At 42.8% G+C, this 12063-nt stretch overlaps 1 protein-coding gene across 1 annotated transcript in view; it reads left to right on the plus strand.

The window, feature by feature from the left end:
• The window catches only part of SLC24A2 (solute carrier family 24 member 2), a 174692-nt gene that overhangs the window by 137513 nt on the left and 25116 nt on the right, over positions 1–12063 (plus strand). The gene's annotated exons all lie outside the window — the stretch shown is intronic.

Genomic DNA, 12063 nt, shown 5'->3' on the forward strand with positions numbered 1-12063 from the left:
GGTGGTGAAGAAAACCTGAAATTCGTGAATTAAGTGTAACTGAGTTGCAGAGATGAACAGAGAGCCTGGAACAATAGCTCTGAAAGGTGTGAACTGCCCCATTCATCTTGGTGAGGTGTTAACTCTGATGCCCACTGCTGACCATTCAAATGTCACCATTGTTAACTAATTCATGCCTCATGTAAAAAAAGAGAGGAAGAATCACAGACTTACACATTTTACTATGAATGGTGTCTCAATTTCATGCCACAAATGGGCGATGTGTGATATATGTAAAGATGATTATTTTTCCCCAGTCAAGGAACCTAGGAGAGCCTATAGGCATATACAAGACCCACCACTGAGTGGGAACCAAGCTCAGATAGCTGCACAGTCATATTTTAAACACCTGCCCAATCTATTGTGAATGGCATCTGATTTTGACAACTCAAATGGGTGGAGGGTATTATGTGGGTGGCTTTTGGAACAGTAACACCACTGTTTTATTTCTACTCTGATCTCTGGTTAATACTTCTAGAGCAGAAATTGTTGTTGTTCATTAGGGACTTGATCCAGCTCTTATTGAAGTCAAATGCAGTTTTTTCAATGGGAGCTAGAGGAGGCCCTAGGTGAGACACTTAACAAAAGAAAGAATGAAATGCCAAAAAGCAAGTTTATGAAAAACAATTATATTATTGGGTGCAACACTCTGCATAGTTATGTCTTACAAGGGACAGAAAATACAGTCAAAGTGCATTTACAAGGGGGAAGTCATCTGAGTTCATATATTTGTCTACAAGCCTGAAAATAACATAAGATGCACAGTAAGATACTGGAGGTGATTTCTGCTAACTGGAGAGGTTTCTGTTTATTTCACACAGCAAGTGGTGGAGAGATCACAAGAGAGCTGTACCCCATAGGTGTTTTATAAAGCACAAGATGCGGCCAAAAGCCTTTAATCCTCTCTGTTAATGGAGTTATCTGACCTCTGGAGATAGGAATGGAATAATGCGCTCACAAGACCACCTAAAGAGACCATGAAAAATATGTTGCTTTATTATCCTGGTTAATTAGGCTGTGAAAAGTGGACGTTGAATGTTGTGTCAAAAGAAGAGGATGCTGGCAATTTGCACAGTAAATTACAGTTTCTGTAAACTGTGCCATCCAGATGGATGGTCCCCCTATACTACAGAATCATCATCAGCCAAGCAAAACATGCCCCCTAAGCGAAGTAGTTGGGTATCACTCCTTTTAAAAGGATCCTCAACAAATTACACATTAATTCATGGAGAACATTCAGTTTTCATAAGGTAGCTAAGATCACTATTGTCTACACTTGAAACACTACAGCGGCACAACTGCACGGCTGGAGTGCTTCAGTGTAGACACTATCTATGCCGAGAGGAGGGGTTCTCCCACTGGTGTAGGTAAGCCACCTCCCCAAGAGGTGGTAGCCTGGTCAACAGAAGAATTTTTCCGTTCACCTAGCACTGTCTACACCGGAGGTTATGTCGGCTTAACTACGTCACTCAGTTGTGTGAATTTTTCACATTCCTGAGCTATGTAGCTATGGCAATGTAAGTTCCCAGTGTAGATCAGCCCTATTCAATGTCCACTTGGGACACGTTCTGAGAGTCTGAATTCATTGATGAACCAAAATAAATGTTGAGGCTGGTTTTAACATTAAGCAAAAATGTGTATAAGAAAAAAATCCAGCGAGTGATATTAATTCCATTCCAGTAGGCTAATATAGTCATTGGTGCATTGTTAGGTTTTATTATCCTACAGTAGCACTGAATAACCTATTGTGGTGTAGATGAATAATAATTTTGTGGCACACATGAATATTCTAAATGATCCAGTTTACAATAACTTAGTAAGGAAATCGATCCTGCCTATAGCTAACTCCTGAGAAATTATTCAGGAAAAACAGTGAAGGAAGAGCAATTGTATTTCATAGAAAGGTTCAGATGTTGTAATTTTGCATTATAATGAAGTGGATTCTAAGCCAGTTCAAAAATGGGTCAAGCAGCCTCATCATCCAAGAAGGAAAATTGGGTGGTTTCATTTCAAATAACTGCAGGACAAGCAGATAAAATTATTGCAAGGTTACAATACTGAGCAAAGCTTGGTTTGTTTTTTGTTTTTGTTTTGTTTTATTTTCCTAAACACTTAAAACTTTCAGTGAGGCAATGCTTGAAATTTTCATGTCAGATCCTGCAGGCATTAGTATATGCTCAAAATGTACTGCACTGCAGTAGAGGTGAGATGCATTATTTATCCCAGTCAAGAGTAGAGAAGCTTACAACCTAAAGAATGCATGAGTAATTTTGTACCTTCAGCTCCATCAGTCTGGAAGAAAAGTTTTAGGTGTTCACTTGCATAGGCAGAGAGCAACTAGACAGTGACCTGGCCTCAGTTATTCATGTCTTTGTCACCACTCAGCTGGACTACAGCTGGAAGTTGAAGCTAAGGAGATGAATTCAGAATGGAAATAAGGTGTAAAATTTTAACAGTAAGAGTAATTAACCATTGGAACAATTTACCAAGAATTGTGCTGGATTCTCCATCACTGACAATTTTTAAACCAAGACTGGATGTTTTTCTAAAAAGATATATGCTTCATATAAGGTCAGACCAGATGATTACAATGGTCCCTTCTGGCCTTGAAATTTATTAATCTATAAATACTAACAGTTACATTTTGAGGCAGTCTTTCCTGGCACCATTTCCACAGTCTCTCTACTTTTCTTCTTTTCCAACGATTGCCACTTGAAACTGAAGGAACATAAATCCACACCGTGTAGAGGTCAAGCATAGGAGTTTATTACACACAGTGCTGGCAGAGTGTCACCTTGCTTATTCGGCTCAGAGACACTGTCAATCAATTGATTACAATAGAATATATAGATTTTCCATGGGCGGGGGAAAGTGACGGGGTAGGCAGTTCCACACCCCAGGATAGGTTTTGCAGCAAGACAAGATAGCACATTAGCCAATGGTTAACAGGTTACATAATGTCTCCGCCCATGGTCTCAAGTTAGCAAGTTAACATTTGTGACAAAGTTCCTCCTCTATCTTGATGGGTCCTGCGCTTATTGGCAGATTTTCTTGCCTCAGAGATTCACCATGTGGGTTGGGGAACAGCCCAGAGACCTTCCCCTCTGGAAGAACCCACAGTCCAGGTCAATTGGGAGGTTTGGGGGGAACCCGGGCCCGCCCTCTACTCCGGGTTCCAGCCCAGGGCCTTGTGGACTGCAGCTGTCTATAGGCCTCCTGTAACAGCTGCATGACAGCTACAACTCCCTGGGTTACTTCCCCATGGCCTCCTCCAAACACCTTCCTTATTCTCACCACAGGACCTTCCTCCTGGTGTCTGATAACGCTTGTGCTCCTCAGTCCTCCAGCAGTACACCCTCTCACTCTCAGCTCCTCACACTTGCACCACAAACTGAAGTGAGCTCCTTTTAAAACCCAGGTGCCCTGATTAGCCTGCCTTAATTGATTCTAGCAGCTTCTTCTTAATTGGCTCCAGGTGTCCTAATTAGCCTGCCTGCCTTAACTGGTTCTAGCAGGGTCCTGATTACTCTAGTGCAGCCCCTGCTCTGGTCACTCAGAGGGCAGGGTGTCGGAGCGGCTCCGGAAATGGACAGGACTGCTCCGGTGTCTCTCCCTTCGAGGGAGAGCACTGGTGCTCAATCAACTAGTCCTGTCCATGCTCTGGTACCGGCTCAACACCCTGGTCCCGGCCCCGGGCTTCCTGACCACCCTCCGGACGTTGATTCTGGAGTTCTTTTGGTCAGGACTGCACTGGGTCTCTGCGGGGGTTCTCCATCTACCCCTGGAGGAGGGAGGGCAGGGCCTGAAGTGTCTGCACGCTCAGGTCCACGTCTTCCGCCTCCAGGCCCTGCAGAGGCTCCTTTATGGTGCAGGTAGTCCGGCATGGAGCGTATTGGCGCACGCCTTCCTGCGCCGCTTCCGAGGGCTCCGATATGACCGGCAGCTCCTTTGTCTCCATCCGAGAGGTCTTCCGCGAGGCCTCTCCGAGCTGCCGGTCTTCTACCAGGACCTCCTCCGGACCTGGAAACTGTTTTCAGTGACCAGGTCCGTGGCGGCCACCGTGGGGGCAGATCTCCTCGCGGAGCCCCTGCTACACAACCCCCAGCTTCATGTGCAGGTGGCGGAGTCCCCCATGGTGCGCCAGAGGTTGGTCCTAGCAGAAGTCACCAAAGTCGGAGACCTCCTGGACTACGACCGAGGAGACTGGCTGGATCCCCTGACGCTCGCTCAGCGCATGGGGCTCTCCAGACCTCGTACTCCCCGGCGCGTGCTTCAGGAGGTGAGGGCCGCTTTGCCGCCCGCTGCTCGGGACTATCTCGACCAGGTCCTGCGAGAGGGCATGCCCCGCCCACCCTCCACTCCGAGCCCTCCAGACTTTTTCATTGGGCCCTTGCCCCGTGGACCCAACCAGCCCCCTCCCCGTCCATTCGCCATGAGCCGGCTGCACCATTTGCAGCCGGTTCTGTTCCGGACCGCGCCAAGGAAACATCTATACACGCTCGTGCTACATGTTCTTCATGTCCTCACCCTCGCGTCCCGCCCCGATACAAAGTGGCGGGACCTTCTGCCACCTCTGGAGGGTGAGGAGCCCCGGTGGGCCAGCCTTTATTCTGCTCTGATCCCGAAGCCCACCGGGGACATCAGTTGGCGGCTCCTTCACGGAGCCGTAAGCACGGGCGTGTACTTGGCGCGGTTTACCCCTATCCCAGACACCTGCCCCTTTTGCGGCGTGAGGGAGACCCTGGCGCATATTTACCTAGAGTGCGCCAGGCTGCAGCCCCTATTCCGGCTCCTCACAGATATTTTGTTAAGATTTTGGTTGCACTTTTCTCCACACCTTTTTATTTATGCACTCCCTATCCGTCGCCCCACAAAATTGCGGGACCTCCTGGTCAACCTCCTTCTGGCCTTAGCAAAACTGGCCATCTATAAAACCAGAGTGAGGAGGTTGGCCGATGGAGTTTCCTGTGACTGTGGGGCGTATTTCAGGTCCTCCGTTCTTTCACGTATCCGGGCAGAGTTCCTCTGGGCAGCGTCCACTGGCTCCCTTGACGCCTTTGAGGAGCAGTGGGCACTGTCCGGGGTTCTCTGCTCGGTGTCCCCATCTGGTTTGCTTCGTTTGACCCTTTGACCTCACTCCTGTCCCTGTTCTTTTATTAGTTGTCCCCCGTAATTTTTTGGTTTCCAGGTCCTGTGGACCCCCCCTGTACCCCACTGGTCATAGTTGTGTTTATCTACTAGCATTTTGACATAAGACTCCTGTACCCCACTGGTCTGGGTCTGTCACACATTTAATTAATACTTTGATAAAATGTTATTAGTATAAAATATATATGTTGAATTCTGATTTGGGGTCCATAGGAATGAAGCAACTCCTTTGATTGTCCAACAGGTACATTCCTAGGGGTTAAAACAAAGAAACGGTGAACGTATATGACAATAAAGATTGTTTCCTTTGTGTTTTAAGGCAGGCATTGGTCCCTGGGAAAGGGAGGTGGGAGGAGGCCATATCTTATACTGACATGTGCCAACCTTTCATAAACTCAAGGTTGGATATGTGGGGACAACATCTCCCTACAAACCCTTCAAAACAGTCACTGCTTAACTATCCATAAAAATATATTTGTATAAATATAAATTCCATATAAGCTGGAATTTTAAAAAATTGTTCTGTTTCTCTTTGATTGTCATAACATTAAAATAAAATTAGTGTTTATCTGTAAGAATCAGATAAACACTAATTCTCTTTTTTGCACATTGACCCTTGACAAAGGTACCCCTGCTTGTCTTTGGCTTGAACACTGTTAGAATATTTGTCTTAGCTGGGCCTGACGTGGTACTACCCTAAAGCTAAAGAGTAGGAAGAAGGAAAGGAACAGGCCTTCCTGGAGTGCCCAGTCAATGCTGGGAAAGTAGCATAGACCAGACAGAAGCGAGAGAAACAGGCATTGAGTAGAGTGGAAGGAAAACTCAGTGAAGAGTAGGAGATGATGAAGAGGAGAGGCAGAAAAAAGGCTATGGGAAGGAAAAAGAGTGAGGGGCAGGGTGAAAATTAAGGTGCAATTTTAGGTAAAAGGAGCAATTGCCCCCACAAAGAATCTGCCAGTCATCTGGTACAGCAACTGAGGGTGTCAGAGGCATTCTCCACCTTGAAGGATCAAGCCCCACATTTGCCTTCAGGGGAAAGCCGCTGTTCTGAAAACTGATGGCTGGGGAACAAGTGTGCTCAGGATGTAATTTTACTGCCAGAAGCTGGATCATGGAACGCTATCATAGCCTGTTTGCATTCTGAACCGGCAAAATCTGCAAGGGAAACTAATTGTCTTCTGTCTTGTGCCTACCATATCACATTTCTGTTATTCAGTTCCCATGTCAAGAATACACAGGGTCACATTTCTGGCAATTTTATCCTTCATTAGTCCAAATTGTGATAGCTCAATCTAAATCTTTAGATCAGAAACATAATATTATGAAGTTCTGTATTTGATGCACATTTGTCTGAAGTGAAATGCATCCACAATCTGAATACTGGAATTATTGTTTTCCATATACCAGCCCCAGAAGTGTGTATAGATAAACTCTTTCTTCTTGTTTACAAATACTTTTTTTTAAACTAAAACAATGAGCAAAGGCCTCCCAGCAAAGAAGAGAAGAGGGGCTTCTTAGGGTGATCTGAGGCTAAAGCTAGAGGAATAGGGAAATTTTATTTTTTTATTTTTTTTATTTTATAACATTTTGAAATTATACTTTATTTTAAAAAGGTAACTCTGTCTGACATCCCTCTGTTTGTTCTTCCTTCTTTCTTTTTCCTTCTCCCTAGTTTTTTGTTGTTTTTGTTGTTGTTTTGTTTTCGTACATTTTTTTCCTGAGTCTAATTTCTCCTCACTTCCCTCTTTTGTTTTTTTTAGTGTTGTACTCTCTGGCTGAAATTCACTCCTATGCAGAGTGCAAGCACAAGGCCTATAAACCAACTTGTAGAAGGCTGGATGAATTTCACCCTACTTAAGACCTTCTTTCTCTCTCTTCTCTTCCTCATTCATCTTTCTCTCTTCCCCATCCTCAGTATCTTGCTCCTTCCTTTCTTCCCAGGCCCATATTCAAATTCTCATCTCCTGACCCCAGTTTTCTCCAGCAGAGGATCTAAGTTCTGCTGGACCTCTTGCCAGACCAGGGCTCCAATCCATGGAATAAGCCCAGATCTCTGCTTATTCTGCCACTGCTTGCAGGAGTCTTGAGAGGCCTTCCCTTGTAGCCCTGTCCACCAATCCAAGCCAGTTATATTAATGTTTGGTCCAATCCAAGTCCCACTGAAGTCAAAAGGAGTGACTCTGATTGACTTTAGTGAGTGTTGGTTCAGCCCTCTTGAGAGGAAAAAAATACACTGGGATAATTTTTTTTCCAATCCAATCTGTAAAATGTTCCTTTTTTTGTCCTGGTCAACCTATGCTTTCTTCCCTCTTGCAGTGTATTCCATCTTACTTTGGATTTAGTCCTAGTTATTGTGGTTTTCCTTTTGACCTTTAACAGGTTTCCATGAAGGAGAAAATTCTATTATATAATACGGTATATTTATAGCTTAGTACTGAGCATGTCTGACAAAATGAAAAGAGGACTAGAAGGACAGTGATGATATCTCATTAAATATTTTATAGGTTGCCATATAGAGAAATGATCCTTCTGAAAGTTCTCCCTCCCCTTCCCCCTTAACAAGTACTTGATTAAGCCGCTTCAGCTGTAATCATTCTAACCTGTGGCTTTCCTAAAAATAACATCCAATTTCAAGTTAGCACCTTCTCCTCCCGCCTCCCACACTTACACACACACACACACACACACACACACACTCTTTCACCAGTTTCCATGGAAACCTAATTGGAAAACTTATATATGCCAACCATCTCAAAGATAACTTTTAATGAAAAGAAAAGGCACCTTGGATGCAATGAGAACACATCACTAAACCTTCATTGTTTTCAGTGTGATTACTAAACAGCTTACTTGAGCAACTGTGGTAAAGTGGATTTAGCTTTCTTTACCAAAGAGCAGCACATGGTTAGTGCATTTCAGGACAAAGCTCTTGTCTGAGGCATTTATTCCCTTCCAAGGAATGTGTGGCCCTTTTCATCAAATTAGCGTGATTTGAATCTTAATATAGGCGTGCTCTCAGTCACTGGATGTGTTTCCCAAAATATGTTAAATGCTTCAGTTTGGGAAAGAAAGGGGAAGAGATGACAAAAGCCTTTGTTGAAAGGTAATAATATATCCCAAAGTGCCTGATATTCTTTTGATCAGTAAACATATATTTTCTGCTGCCTGAAAATCTTCTCCTTTGCCTTTTCATTGAGCCTGAAATAATTGTACAGATCTCTCTTGTCAACTTCACTTTTATGTAACTTCGAGATCGTTGCACTGCCATAAAATGGGATTGATCATTGTATTCCCATGGCTATTTACTGGTCTGTTCTACATTTTTTCTACTGTACACCTTTTTCTCTTTTTTTTGAAAAATAGGACAGTGGGAAAGAGGCTACAAGACGGGCTTACTCATCAGTTGCATCTCCAGATCACTAGGATTGTTATTTCCATTTGCCGGCCTGCTGAGCATAGTTTGTAATACAGCACTCTACGTGTCTCTTTCTGTACCCACCAGTGAACGCTGCAGCGTAACTTTGAGGGAAATAAATGGGTACAAGTTCAGGATTTTCTAGTTTCCCAGGATTCCAGCAGTAGACCCGGAAGGTATACAGATTGCAGTTATGGCATATGGGTTAAAAATCATCCACATATTCCTTATCAGCATAAAATCCAGCCAAAGAAATCTAGCCTCCTCTTGGTGGTTCACAGTACATGGAGGATTTACATACACCCTTACCATTAATGTGAGTTACCTATGTAAATGGGATGTATCCTAAGAAGAAATAGATGCAGGGTAGCATAACTTGAATTTTTGCCACATGATTCCACAAGGAGAGGTTGCTCTTCTTTCTGTCTTAGGTATTTATATGGCCACTGTTACTGTAGGAGCTCAGCACCTCATAAACTTGAATTTATTTAGCCTTACAACACCTCTGTTAAGTAGGGAGAAGTATTATTATCCTCCCATTTTACAGATGGGGAATTGGGGGACAGAGGCTAAATAACCTGCCCAAGGTCATCCAGAAAGTTTATGGTGGAGCAGACTTGAGACCCAGACTAGCATCCTAACCCACTTAACTGTCCTCCCTCTCTGTCTCGGTGAGGACATAAAATAGCCTGAGATTTGCTTTTTTGTAGAACAAAAGTAGATCTTAACATTGAACAATAAGATATCAATTTAAGGCAGGTGACATTTTGAGATATCATCCTATTTTTATCTTAATTCCCTCATTAAGAAAGGTCATGTTGGTGGGTGGTGTCCACTGTCTAGAAACAAATAGCCATGACTGTCTTTTGTAACACTAAGAAGCAGAAAATGGATAGGAACACTCTTACACGTGGTATGATATCTATCCTTCAACATGATCAAAGTGAATCATAAATGGTCCCTGTCTGCCTGTTTACCATTTTCACTGGAAACCTGATGCTAATTCTGTGCTGATTATCTGTGTCAGGAATCAATATACAGGAGAAAAGCACAAACAGAAAAATATATAGTCCTTGTCTAATTTGGGACACTATAACGAGGCTCAAAACTTAATATTTTTAACTCATATGAGATCCCTGTTATAAGATGTAATCAATTTATTGTAAGCAGTTAATAAGTATTTACACACTTGGGAACACTGATACATTTTGGAGTGGGTTATTTTATTTGTTTTTCAGACTTTTTTACATCCAGAACAAAATGCAGTTTTCAGATGCAGTCCTAGATGAACAACTGTTTTTCCTGAGTAATATATTTTGAGCATAAGTATCTAAACAGACAATTCTTCTCTGCTGTTTGCTAGAAGCAGTGAATACACTATGATTTTGGCAGATGGGAATCGGTATAATCTGTTGGTTATAAACAAAAGAGTTACTGATGAAATGTCACCATCTGTTGGCATTGTTGAAATGCTCTGAGTCATACAGTCATTACTTTTCACTGTAAAGTTTTCTCAGAAATGGCCTGATTATGAGTAAACTAATAGGAGATGGTGTCTAAGGAGTTACAGGGAAGTATCTAAAGAAGAAATTACTGAAGTTGGAGGAGAGTGTCATTTTAATTTATTGTAATGTGACACATGCAAGAGCTGAAGTGTAGAAAAATCAGACTCTGACTTTATAGAGAGTATCTCAAAAGACAGTATTGAAAGTAAATTTGTTGTGGAAATTAAAATAGGAGACACGTTCCAAAATTATTTTCCCAACCTTCATTTCTGTAAAATAAAAGCTTGATTTTTTTGTTGTTGCTGACCCACAATGTAACATGTAAAGGGGATATCTGTCTAGTGTAGTTCTTACTACATTTTTATTGATTGATTGATTTATATGTATTGCGGTAGCACTTACAGCAGTGGTCCCCAAATTTTTTCCGTCGCACCCCGTCCTTACCCATAATGGAACCTGTCTGGGCCCTCTCCAGGAACTGTGATGGGGAGCCACAGCCGGGAGTGGGGCCAGAGCTGCTGTCGCGAGCCGGGGCCTGTGGTTAGGGACCCAAGCTGGGGTGTGAGTGGGGCTGGAGCAGAGCTGGGGGCAGAGTGGGGCTGGCCAGCACTCTCTCCCTGCCCCCTATGGGGGTTGGGCAGGGCCCTGCCATGTCCCCCGAATGTTCCTCCATGCCCCACAGTTTGGGGACTACTGACCTGGAGGCTCAGTCAGGGATCTGGGTCCATTGTATTAGGCACTGTTCATGCACACATAAAAAAAAGATGCTTCCTGCTCCAAAAAACTTACTGTCTAAGTATAAGATGAGAGAAAACAGGTGAATATAACCCGCGGGCAGAGAGGGGCAGGGAGCATAGCACAAGGGAATAGTGATACGATTAAGTTTTGTGTAGCAAGTAAACCACACAAATTGCCTTTTTGTGTAATATTTTTGGTACAGTTACTGTATTATGAACAACTGTAGAGAGTTCACACATATCTTAATAAAAAAAACACTTGTTATACTGTGACAGGTATTAAATAAGTTTAATGGGGAAGACTAAAGAATATAATGGTAAGTTATTCTCTTCACTGACAGTTCACTGAGGCAGTCAGTTTGAAAGGAACAGTATTCATATATTCTGATGGTTATCTAGAATACTAAAGAATTAGTTCTATTCATAACATGAATAACATATATAGTTATATTTTCCTTGGCATATTCTGATCCACATTTTCAAATGAGGCCTTTAAAATGCACCTGCAAAATTTGTGGGCACATCCATCTGCTTACACCAATGTATATTTGCATGGACAGATGGACATTTACACACGTACGGCCTGATTTTCAACCTAACTTTAACCTGACCTCTGTGCGACTGCAGTTATTAGGAATCCAGGCAATGAAGATATCTAAGTACTTCACAACACTCACAAATGTATCCTTTTAGCATTCTTCCTTGGCAGTGCCCTTTGTGCTAGATTGGTATCTGCTTACATTTTTCTCAACCAAATCTCACCAGAGAATGAATCTTTTTGCCCTCTTGCTTTGTTTCTTTCTTGTCATTTCATGAGGGAAACATACCTAGTATTGTTAGACTGGCACATTGACTTCTGATCATACAGGCAGCCAAGGATCATCAAAATTAAGTTTCATCGTTAATTATTAAAAACCAGGAATTTTAGTAAGGACACGGAAATCCATTTACACTTGAAAATACTCCCCAAAAAATTTATCCCGCAGATGGGTTTAATTCAGAAATATTGCAAGCATCTCTGACTGGTCTAGCTTGAGTTATTTCACTCATAGAATCATTGAATAATAGAATCGTAGGACTGAAAGAGACCTCAGGAGGTCATCTAGCCAAGTCCCTGCACTAAAGGCAGGACTAAGTATTATCTAGATCATCCCTGACAGGTGTTTGTCTACGTTGCTCTTAAAAATCTACAATGACAGAGATTCCACAACCTCCATAG

Source organism: Emys orbicularis, chromosome 6, assembly GCF_028017835.1.
Source record: "Emys orbicularis isolate rEmyOrb1 chromosome 6, rEmyOrb1.hap1, whole genome shotgun sequence".
In the NCBI taxonomy this organism is placed as follows: domain Eukaryota; kingdom Metazoa; phylum Chordata; order Testudines; family Emydidae; genus Emys; species Emys orbicularis.